This window comes from Epinephelus lanceolatus, chromosome 4 (assembly GCF_041903045.1).
Source record: "Epinephelus lanceolatus isolate andai-2023 chromosome 4, ASM4190304v1, whole genome shotgun sequence".
Classification (NCBI taxonomy): Eukaryota; Metazoa; Chordata; class Actinopteri; order Perciformes; family Serranidae; genus Epinephelus; species Epinephelus lanceolatus.
Genome location: NC_135737.1, coordinates 13,507,607 through 13,520,517, shown reverse-complemented (window position 1 = coordinate 13,520,517; position 12,911 = coordinate 13,507,607). Strand labels below are relative to the sequence as shown.

Below are 12,911 nucleotides of genomic sequence, written 5' to 3'. Positions count from 1 at the left end.
AGATCTTTTGAGTTCTGTGGGTTGTTAGGTGGGGTATCGGCACCTTCTACAGTACTTGATCAGATTGGGATCTGGGGAATTGGAGGCCAGGTCAATGCTTGGAGCTCTTTGTCATGTTCCTTGGACCAGTTTTGGCTGTGTGGTATGGTGCATTGTCCTACTGGGGGGCCACTGCTGGGGGACTGCTATTGACACAAGGGGGGGCACTTGGTCAGTAACAGTGTTTGGGAGAGTGGTGCATGTCAAGTGTCATCCACATGAATGCCAAGACCCAACAGAACATTGCATTGCGATGAGATGATCAAAGTTATCCACTTCACCTGTTGGTGGTTTTAGGGTTTTGACTTATCAGAGTACAGTAGTAATGAGATATCTTACAGTTTAAGTTGCACATAATGTAGAGACAGAACCCTCTTTCTTAATTTCAAATTGTATGGTCTTCTGTTTTCACAATTTACTGATGAAATTCCCACTTTGAATGCACTTAAATGGTGCACATACATCTGTACCACAATATGATACTTGCACCGCAAGTGGAGGAATGGTTGCTGTCAAAAGGTGTGAAAGACACCTCAAGTTTTCCTCACTTCTTAACGATAAAAGGACAAAAATATAAATGCCATCACAACTGTTTAAATTTGTTATCACTTTCTGGGCGTCAGAGAAAGTTGCTGTGTTAATTAATTAGTTATTTTGATTTCCAACTTGTCTTTTGTAACCACTGTATGACAGGAATGAATTCCTTGACAGCTGCCATGATGAGCTGACAAATGACATACATTTCTTTTGTCTGCCTTTTAAATTCTTCAGGTCAAACAGCACCACAAATAACATTTGGATGTAGACCAAAATAAATCTTCTCAGGTCCTCTTGGTGCTGTTGGACAAAGATAAAAAAAAGACGTTTTCAAACAAGCATAAATGAACCAAACAACAGTTCAGTAGTCTACATCAACATGATGGATGAGAGCAGCTTGTGATCACAGTTTCCTTCCTTCTGATGTTAAACATTATTTGGCCAGTAGCTTTACTGTATGTTCTGCTGTCTATTCTCAAACACACTGTCAATATAAAGCACAGACAAGACTAACGGGAGCTGAAGTTTATGTCACATCGTATCAGCCATCCTACACTGTGATGCAACACAGCTACCCAGAGGCAGCAGCAGAGGTTAAAAAGGTACGCTTGTGACAGGAGGGACACTGGAAACTGAATGACTTGAATGTCAAGCTGCCTCTGACAGAAGCACTTAACCATATGCTGTTCACTAGACAACAACAACACAGACACATGGTGGAATGATGACTATGTCTAAAAGTCCAACATGACATAAGCTGTTCCACTACTTTAAAATGTGTCAAAGACAACAGAATAGACTCAGCTGTTCCACCTGTTCATCACAAAACAGACACAACTATTAAGGTGAGAAAAACAAATGTTGCTAATAGTTAATTTTAGGGTTATGGGATACATTAAGGTAACCACAACTGGTTAAAGTTAATCAACACCATGTGGTTGAAGGGTTAATGTTGTTTTAAAAATACTTGTACTTTGTCTATAGTAGCCTTTAGGGCTGACTCAGATTTATGTAAGTCGTGTTAGATTTGGCTGTTCAATACCAATATTCAACTATTTTTTCCTTTTTTTCATATAGACTATCAAACAACTCTTTATTAAACTGTCAGATTTTTGAACAGGGTTTGGCCAACATTTAGGGTGACAGCGACATCCAGGTATAGTAATCAAGCCAAGTTTGCCCTCCGAGCTAATGCATGCTAACTAGGCCAAAAACGGATTGCAAATATGTAATCGACACTAGATATCGAACAAAAGCCAAACTGTATCGTATTAAATTTCTGTGAGCTTTAAATTCACCACTTCAGAAGGCAGAAGATAACGTTACCTCGGAGACTGACCAGGCAAAGCAGCTGCCTCCGTCTCACTCAGATCTGGGTCTGGGTCAACAACTGCTGTATCCATTGCAAATATCTTCACCAAGCGAACCAGACAATTTTACATAGTGTAATGATTTTACCATGTAGTTACTTCTTTGGACCAAAATGTCCCCAGTACACTGCACACTGACTGACAACTCCAGCCCCCCAAAAATGACTGTTCAACTTAAAGAATCTCAGTCCACTCAGGGTCTCCATCTGATGTTTCAAATCTTCAAAGCTTCTAGGGGGCAGCCCTGGTAGCCTCCTGCTGAAAGAGATAAGGCCTTCTGTTGCTGTTCAACACCTCCATGTACATCAGGGGCTGGTTGCACCAACAGGGCTTACGCCTAGTCTTAAGCTAAGTGGCTCGTAACTTGGTGTTCTAAGTCCAACCTAATAGTTACGCCGGTTGCACCATCTAGGCTTAAGCCTTCTTCTCACTGAGACCAGGCGTAAATCTTACGCCTAGTTAAGAGCAGGTATAAGGTCATTATCAAGCTGCGCCCATGCGCTCTAGAGCACAGAGAGCGCAGCTTGATAATGGCATGTCTCATCCACTGTCTGTACAACGAGCGGGCATTCAGACAGGAGAGAGTAATTAGGGACAGAAGCAATCCATTGGACGTATATAATGATGAGGAGCTGATTGAGAGGTTTCGATTAGGAGAGATCTGTTTGAACTTACTGAAGAGCTGTCACTGGATTTACAGTTTGTGTCGGGCTGCAACATAGCACTACCGCCAGTCTTACAGCTGCTGATTGCGGGGCAGGGGAATCCTCCCCAAATACGTCAACAATGATGTCACTGTAAATTGAGGTTTTCAGGGGAGGACCCCCGCCAGTTGGATGATTTTTTTTGGAGGAGACATCTTTTTTTGCCTTGCTGAGGAGATCTTTCCACTTCTTCCTAATGTCAGCCTCTGTACGAAGGCAGCCAGAGTCTGAACACACACTGATGTGCCCCGTTATCTCTGCCCATACCGACTGTTTTTTTCTTATTTGTGATGACGTTTGACTGCTGCGTACAGCTCAATTAATTTTCTAATTTCAATGTCGGTAAAGTTACCCTTTCTTTTTCATTGATCCTCCATGTTTTCTTCAAATCTTAAACTGTAAATAAACTGTCAACACAGATGAGAGGGGCTGTCAACTGTCAAGCACACGGGGTGAATCAGCAGCGCATCATTTGACGTCACAGCGCTCCTCTAGGCAGGCCGCGTGCGGCATTCCGGGGGCATTTACATGGACGTGCACAGCTAAAACGGGCGTAGCTAAGACCAGGCGTAAGCCCTGTAGGTGCAACTGGCATAAGTCCACTCCTTAAGACTGGTTTTAACAAAGACCGTCTCAGGAGTTACAACCAGGCGTAGTAAAGACCAGTTGGTGCAACAGCTGATCATTGTGGTAGTGAGAATTAAAAAAAAAACTGTAGAGGAAAGCAGCATTGTCACATTTGCACATGTGAGCAGTCAGTGTGGAAGGTTGGCATGACTTTTGGTTTGTTGGTTTGGAAGTGTTTACAAAGTTACAGACACCTGTATGAAATTATGAAAGCAGCTTTTTACTTTTTTTTTAGAGCCACAACAGTATAACTGTCCTCAGTTGTGACAGCACACTGGGTAGACATTTGTTTTGAAAAAAGCAGCAGAGGCTGAATGTTTTGGTGGCACACACACTCTAGGGATATCATACTTTTGATGTCTCTGGACATTGTAAGCAGCTTTAAACCGTCATCATGAAGTAAAATTTAATTAAACTTTGCTAAATATAATTTTCTAAAGAATAAAGAATATTTAAATTAGATTTGGAGCAGCAACATTTTTCTGCATTGTCTACAGGATCCACAGTTATCTGATTCATTACACCCAAAATAAATAACACCGACACGGACAATTCCACGGACTGACATCTGCTGTTTTCTCTGACTACTCAGCAGAAAAGAGCAGAACTAACAGAACAGAACATAATGTGCTTGTGTGTGAAAAGTCAGTTTGTAAATGCACAGACTTAATCTTTATAAGAGATGACTGCATTGCCGCCTAATATGCAAATAAATGTAAGAAGTCCTCTGTAAGTCAGGCCTGAGGCTCTGACACCGGGCTCCGCTGCAGACTGATGGGCTTTAAAGCTGTCTGAACACACATACAGCATGGACGCACATACAAACATTTGCTCTTAATGAAAACACATAGACATACAGTACACACACAAATATCTTGGTTCTTTATGCATGGCAGTGATAACTCTCAGCCCACATGCTCGCTAATGAGGAGAGGAGAGCAGAACACAGCTCCACAGGGAGGGGGGGTGTTTGTCTAATTTGGTGTGGGTGGAAGGATGGAGGGGTGAAGTGGTGGGGGTGGTGTGTACAGCTGGAAAGATAAAGAGAAAATTAACACTAAAAAGCATTGCACATCTACTCTTTTTTTTGCCTTTACACAGCTGCATTTTCTCTGGTACTTATGCAGATGCAACACTTATTTTAAAACTCTTATTTTACATGAGTATTTTCACCTTGCTCACACGTATACAGTTACACACATTTACAGTTGGAGGCTGGCCAGTAGAAGCACAGTTTGATCTCTTCACCCCTGAGCAGTTGGGTGTGAAGGGCCCTGCTCAAGGGCACTTAAGCTGTGGTGAATAGGGAGGGGCACATGCTGCAACGTTGTACATGTGAGGAATTATCTAATCTAGCTAATGTACAAAGGGGGAAGGGCAATATTTCATTTCTTTCACACGAGTTTAAAGTAACCTTTGAAAGTACTTGAAAGTACAGGATTGTCTTTGGTGTTGGGGGGTTAGAGAGCTCATCCTTCAAGCTTTGATGTCACCACATAGCTGGATATTACCGGTGGGCTTTTAGTGCTCTGGTTGTGTTGGGCTTGAAATTGTAAAGTTGTGCCACAGTTACAGGAATGGTGTCAAAAATGGGGTCCTTGGAGGACTTTTAATGGGTCTCAGAATGAGATACAGTTTATTTTCAGCCACAGGAGCAGGATGGCTCTAGGAATGGCAACGTCAGGTCAGTTGGTCGATCCCCCTTTTTGGTCCAGACTGAAATATCTCTACAATTATTGGATGGATGTCTTGACACTTGGTGCAGACGTCCATGGTTCACAAAGAATGGGTCTTAATGGGCATTTTCGGACAGAACAGGTCTGTGGATTCCTTGAGAGGCACTTGCAACTGGGGAGCTCCTCAAGAACGATATCCTTCAAGGGCTAAAAATGGCAGGTGCTGGTGCTGCATTGGCTGTTTTTGACCCATTAACATACACTTCTGACCCTCAATGTTCCTCTTGTGCTAGGAGAGTACCTGCTCTGAAATAGAAGCAAGAAAAGTCTCCCAAAATGGGGTTCTAAGAACTAAAATTGTTCAACAAAAAGGAGGGTTCTTAGAGCCATGTAAAAGTCCCTCCTTTCCAAAAACACCTAATATCTTTGGTAGTCACCTGACTGATTCTTTTGGTTCAGAGTCTTTTTTTTTTTAACAGACATTCATGTTCCCCTCAAGATGACTTTGGTTTAGGAGCAAATGCCTGCAAAATGAGTGACATTCTATCAGCTTCAGTTGAACTTGAACTGAGTTCAGTACTAATTAGCAAATATACTAACATGCTAGAATAAGATGAACGTGAAAAAATATTCCCTCATAACATTAGCTTGATAATATTTTCATTGTGAGCATGTTAGCATGAGCTGCTAACAGAGCTGCAGACTCTTGTTTGCTGTGATTTTACTCCCCAGAGAAGTTCGCGCAATTAAAAAAGATATATTTCTTTGACAAACTTTTCTGTCCATGCTGTTGCCTCTTTAACAATTCAAGTTACGTAATTCTGTCCATAGTCACAACTGAATTTGTTTTAATCTGATTCTGTTGTTTAATGCATGTCCATCTGGGCTCCTTAAATTGGCGAGACTTGAAGAAGTGAGCAGAGAGCATCAGCTCATCAGCACTGTGAACAAGTAACACTCACTCAGCTGCTGTGTTAGTCCCTCTGTAGGTGTGACTTTTGAACGTTGGTGACTGGTAACTGCTGACTCGTCAGTGTAGTTTTGTTCCAGTGTTCCTTGTACAAACTGATATGTTTCACTTCACTGGTGCGTGAAGGTGTTGCTGTGGACATGTATTCAATCTATAGTTATCTCTAGTGGCCTAAGCCTTGGCCCTCCACTCTCTTTGAACTCACTCTCATCACAGGATGTCAACCATAGTCAGTGCTGTTGACATCAACCACCCATGGGTCAGTGCAGGGTCACTGTGACTGATGCCGCATCAACAAATTCATGAAGAGATTTCAGTCGATGGAGTTTTCAGGATAAAAATGAATGAAGAGCATCACAGTCGCCTCCTCTGTGCATCTGATGAAACTATAACTTTGAGAGCAGCCATCGTTTCTCTGCAGAGCTCCGTCCTTTCACCCTGTGGCCTGAGGTTCTTCAAATAAATTGAGTTGAGAGTGTTTTCAGAGTGCTACTTCATGGTCTTTGCAGTTGCACTATGATCATCTATATGCATGTATATAGCCATCTATTCTCCTGCCTGTCTGTCTAATCACATTGTTTTCTTGCCTAGTTTACATGATGCAGTAGTGTATCCATCAAAATCTTTGCTGCAAGTATATAAGGATGTTTCAAAGTCTTGCTCCATAACATTTCCAATGAACATATTGATTGATGTCACGATTGACACAATGAAATGACAGATTGCTGTTATTTTTTTATTGGATTTTTGCCATTTGTGGTGCATGATTATAAATCAAAACTCTGAATTTTTATGCTGTCTCTAAGGATTGTTTGTTTGTTTGTTTTTTCGATGAATTACACCTACAGTGTGCAGTCCACGGTTTTCTTCTTCTTGGCTCCAATTCTGATGAGAGCTGTGATCAGGCCCGAAAAGTCAGGCCTGGCCCTACGTGGACTTGCATAGTTTCGAAGTAAGCCAGACCCAAGTCCAAACCACTGACGCAGTTTTGGGCCTGAGCCCAATTAAAATTCCAAATTTCCATAGTAAAACTTAAGTCAACTTAAGTCTTTTCAGTGTTGGAGCAGATATTTGTGGCACAGGGTGCATTCGTAAATAGTCACTTGGAGCGTCAGAAGGAACACAAGCTGAACTGGTTATAAACGGTTTTGTTATTCAGAGCACCACACTCTTGGAGCAGTAAGGTGTACTCTGGGCACTCTGTCTGAGTGGATGAAGCAGCAGAATGCCAAGTGCAGTGAAAGTGAAACTTAATTTGTATGTTCATATAGAAACTAGTCCATACCCATTGGTAGCTTTGTCACCTTCTACCTATGCCAATCCTCAATGCCCATGTGCAGTTTCGCATGGATTGACCACGTCATTGAGTAGAGAAATGTGGGACAGACAGAATGACTGACTGACTGACAGTTTCCGTGATTATGTACAGCATACCATACCATGACTTAGCCATACCAAAAATTAGAAAAAAAAACCCCAAACATTCGGCCACAGGGGGAGCCACAGCGATCGGTCGCATTTTAGCCATTTTTAAGCATTTTTCTGTTGTTATAGCGCCACCCAGTTGCCAGTTAGAGTTCAATTTCTCTAGTCACCTTGAGGCATCCTGTTCTACATATCTACCAAGTTTAGTAAAAATCCATATGACAGTTAGGCCTAGATAGGAAATTAGCTCTCTAGCACCCCCATTTTGTTTGATCGGGTCAATAATAGAGGAGTCCCCTCAGATTATGTGTGGTCATGTGCCTACAAAGTTGCGTGGTGATCGGTGAAACCCTTGAGATGTTATACACCTTTACGTGATGAGCCACGCCCTCCGCAATATTCATTGCCTTATAGAAGCTCAGTTTTAGTAAGTTTTCCAACTTTTGCCAAGAGGGAACTTTAGATATTGGTCCCTAGATTATGTTCACCGAGTTTCATGCAGATCGGTCAAACTTCCCAGGAAGAGATCGATTTGAAGTGTTTTTCAAAAAATTGAAAATGGCGGAAAATCTATATAACCGGAAGTTATGGGTTCTTGAGGCAAATTTGTTCCTCGTGAGGAGAGGCATCTCTGTGCAAAGTTTCATGTCTCTACAACATACAGGGCATGAGATATGCCCATTCAAAGTTTGCAATTTCAATCGGTTGCTATAGCGCTTGATCTGATTCAAGTTGAGGCTAATTTTGAGAATTTACAGCTCGGGTCAGGCCTAACCGAGTCCAATAGCTGTGGTGTTAACACTAATGTTAATGCATTACTTTGAATAATGGTGTCTATTCCCCTGCTGAAAAGCCACAGATGTAAAGGCTCCAGAAGGAGAGATGCATACCAAACTCACCCGAGGCCGCACTTCACCAACAAACTGCCGAGGCTGCAGCTGCTTCTAATTAGTAAATGAGTGACCTTGGGTGTTATAGAGGAGCTGGTGATAGCATCAACAAGAGAGCATTGCTTTCTCACTCAGCAGATTTCTTTTAATTGATTTTTCCTTTTACTTATTGCTTTAAGCTACTTAGTAGGCAGGAGTAAAAACCTGAAGCGTGAATTTAAATGGAGAGATTAAGTAGATATAAAGTCAATACGGTGGACGATTATAAAGCTGCTTTTCAGTCTATTTTTTAGAGCTCTCTGACTTACAAATGTGGGTAGTGGTGAGCAATAGTTTGTGTTGGATGTTTTCTGTCTGTATGAAGAAGAGAGTTAGGCAACAATTTCTCACACAAGTGTTGCCTTAATAAAAAGTATGTATTGTGGACAGGCAGTGTTTTAAAGAAAAAGTTTGAGTTTTGGGAAATGGACATGTTTGCCTTCTTACAGAAAGTTTGATCAGAAGATACCACTCCTGTGTCTGTACAGTAATTATAAAACTACCACCAGCAGCCAGTTAGCTTAGCTTAGCTTTGCATAAAGACTGGAGAGCCAGGCTCTGTCCAACTGTAACAAAATCCTCCTGTCAGTACCTCCATAGCTCACTAATGAAGAGGTGGTAAGGTATTTGTTTAATCTGTACAAAATCAAAAGTGTACAAACGACTATTCGCTCTGTTTTATGGAGGGTTCTGTACCAGCCTATTTCTTAACACGGACCGCCAACTTTCTGTAGCCTTCGCAAGTTTTCTGGCAGCTGTTGACAGCAAAGAAATACTCCAACACCCCTCTTGCAAAGTGGCGAGCTGACATATTTACACTTTAGTTTTTGTCCAAACGAGAGACAATATGTGAGTCAATGAACTTCACTTGTAAGTGGATTTTATTACCTTTGGAAAGAGCCAGGCCAGCTGTTTCCTCTTATTTCCAGTTTTTATGCTAAGCTCAGCCAGCTGCTGATGGTGTTTTCACATTTAGCATACAAACATCACAGTGGTATCAATCTTCCAATCAAACTCTCCGCAAAAGGTAAATACGTGCCTTTCTTAAAATGCCAAGCTTTTCCTCTGATTGAAGAGGTGTGCACCTCTCCTTTAGTGGAGACTCACTTCTGTGCGTTACATTTGCTTTCAACATGCATATTGATATTGCTGTCCAATATTATCTTTAAGCTTCGCTGGCCAAGTGGCATGTAATGTACTCATGGTGATGTGACAACCTCTTAATTTAAATGTCTGGTTACATCTGATATGGCTCATCCCTCCTCATGATGCCCTCTACAGTCACACACAAATAAACCTCCTGACTCTACTCACAACAGGATCGCCAACCCCCAAGTTACTGAAATATAATATAATTTTCTTTCTGGGCATGTCGAGACCAAAGGGCCTTGTTGCCACAGTGACCAGCATTCAGGTGAATTAGAAAGTTAGTTTTGATAAATTTGTCCTTGACAACGATATACTCTGTCCTGAATGGACTAAATGAACCTTTCTTCTTTCAGTTGTGGATGTTATTTTGAACTTTTTTTTTGGCTCAACCTTTATTCTTTGAGATGTATCAGACGGAGACTGAGATAAAGGAGCAGAGAGGTGACATGATGTTTGACTGGACTGTGCTACGTGCAGCAGAGGAAATTAAGGAAGGAGTCATGCAAAGTAAAAGAGCACAGCGATTAGAGAGACGGCTCAGAGAAGGAGATTATTTGGTGGTGAACTTTAGCATCTCCACTCTTGATGAATGTCTCTGTAACAAACGCGTTGCTGTCAATCTGTAGCCCCAACCTTTACGTCATCTGCAGCTCGAGCGAAGGATGAGGAAGAGAGGAGTGGAAAAGAGAACTTGATGTTTATTAAAGTGTCACAGACGAGGTCACAGCCCTCCAATGACACATTTACACACACCTGTGGACTGTGAAGGATGGAAGTCTTTATCCACTGTGGTGCGTCATGGCAGCAGTTTCAAAAGCACATGTATTTCAGAAAACTGCAGTCATTGTTCCAGTGGCCCAAAATTTTGAAGCCCCATTAGCCAGAAAAAATGTTCCTTCGGACCAAAAGCTCATTTCCCCAGCAGCCTATATCTCATAAATAAACACCGATTGCTCTGAAATCCTGTTTCTCCAAACATACACACTCCCTGCAGGTTATTTCAGCTCCCAGCAGCGTTTAAGCCACCGATCCCAGGTATTTTTCACAGACCCTACCCTGCTTTTAGAGCAGCTTTTTTGCCACCAAACGTCGGTGTTTTAAGCCAAAACATGATCTTTCCCTAACGACAAAAACCACCTTTTTCATGCTTAAACCTAACCACACATTCACCAGTGTTGTTAAGAAATGTTAAGTTTCAGCGTATCCACTAAAACAAATGTTCAAATATGATGTATTTGTGGTTTACAGAAATGTACAATGCCAAAATGTTTTCTTGCTAATAGATTGTGTAACTGCAGAGAGTGTATTTTCTGAGAGGCGGGATTTCTAAACAATAGTCATTTGTTTATGAGATAACAGGCTGTTGGAGAAAGGGAGTTTCGGTCAGACGGGACATTTTTCAGACTTAGAGGGCTTTGGAATTTTGGGTTGTCAGAACAATGGGCACACCCCTTTCAATCAGTATTAGACAGATATGCACACCTTTGTACAGTTACTTATGAAAAAATAACAACATAATTTATGTAGTTTTGAGTCCTAAATAATATTTTTGGAACATTTTATGATCCTGACCTTAAACCGAATTCTAACTTTTATGTTTATAGTAAATGTTACAGCAACATTTTGAACATACACTGTTAACCAAGAAAATTATGTCCAAATGAAAACATAAAAGCGCAACTGAACCACTGTCAAGCCAAACCCACAGGTGGCAATACAACCCTGACCCTAAAGCAACTTCATTAAATGACTTATCAGGGGAGAATTAATTATGAGGGCTGCACTGAAAACAGTAGCTGTGTCCTATAAATGTGCATTGAGAAAGCATTTCTGGGCCTCATATCATTTTTTTTCTGACAGAGGAAATCAGCCTCTGATTTGGGACATAAGTAGAGAGTTAGAGTCCTCCATTCATTTTCACAAGGTCTCGACCTCTATTAAAAAGTTGATGGATTCTCTACTTCACTCTGTCAATAAATCTTTATCTGCTGAGAGAATGGCTGGTGGGAGACGGACAGAGTGATGACCTTCTGCTCTGTAAGGTTAACTCATCTGATGTCCCTCAGTGGAGGGGACAGCACAGTAAATGCCACACACATAAAGGGCATACTGACACGAACAAGACACATCAACAGTATTTACATGGACATGACTTTGTTACAGCCTCTCCTGAAATTTATCTTGTTCATTCAGCAAGCGTAGGTTCACGTGATGATTTATACCTCTTTCAGGTCTTTTTCAGGGGTTAGCTTACCAGTGTCAAACCCTTTTGTCTATTAAAACCCAGTCAGTCTGTAAATAAGAATTGCTGGGTTTCATTACCTTAAGTGCCATTTCCACCGAGCAGTATGGTACTGTAGAGTCAGTTCGGTATGCTTTTTTTCCATTTCCACTGTGAAAAGTTGTGGATGGTACCAATGAAACCGTTGCCATTTTTGGTCACTCTTCTGTTGGGGTACCTAGCACACAGATCTGGTAGTAAAAGGTGGAGCTGTGAACACTGCAGTCTGTTGATTGGTCAGTATCGGACGGTCATTCTGCTCAGGGCTGAGTTGTGGCTGGTTTTGAGGCTCATGTTACCACTGTTTATACTATGGAGAGTTTTATTAGTAGACTGTAACTATAAAATGAAAGGATGTTTTGCTGCCTCTCACAGCAGCTGTAGTTGGAGTAAAAATAACGTCATTCACTGGGCTGACATCCGGCGACTTTTAAGGTGGAACGTTGACTTGTAGTGTTACTCAATGCATGAGTTGAGGACTTGAATCAATCAACACAACTCAAATTTCTCTTTAACAACTTTGACCATTACTTTAGTTTTTATATGCCAGACACTTTTAGGAATGAGCGGATCTTCAAGCATTCATATACATTAATTTCGGCCTGGTTATGTGAACAAGGTGCAGACTTCTCTCTGTGTCTCCAATAATGAGAAAATACTCTGAGCACTGGACGGAGCAGTGAGTGACAACAACCCCACCCACATTTAGGAGCGCTGTTTGCAGTGGAAACACCAAACAGAGCTAGGGTCTAGGTACCATGTCTGAAGGGTTACTTTTGGTTCCAAAGGTACCATACTGAAAGCATTTGGTGGAAATGTGGCTTAAGAATGCAGCGTTTATATCTACATCAAGTCCATGACAACAGAGTCCGCTATGTTGCCCCGCCATGTTTCTAGAGTAGCCCAGAATGGACAAACCAAACACTGGCTCTAGACAGGGCCATTTGCACTTTCACATCAGCCACTGTATTTGGAACCCCATCCGTGATGAGCCAAACAGCGTCTGAGAAACACTGATTTTTAACATGAAACTGCTGCACTCAGTGGTTTTACTGGCTTAAAAACCTCCTGAGCAATGAATGTTTAAGGAATCCTAACTGGGAGTTCACACTTGGCACATTGCAGAAGTTTCAGCTGGATGCAGTCCCCAGTCCTCACCACTAGATGCCACAAAATCCTAAACACTGCTTCTTTAAATCCGTGT

At 41.6% G+C, this 12,911-nt stretch overlaps 1 protein-coding gene across 2 annotated transcripts in view; it reads left to right on the top strand.

The window, feature by feature from the left end:
* The window catches only part of slc8a2b (solute carrier family 8 member 2b), a 289,543-nt gene that overhangs the window by 171,369 nt on the left and 105,263 nt on the right, over positions 1-12,911 (top strand). The window lies entirely within an intron of this gene.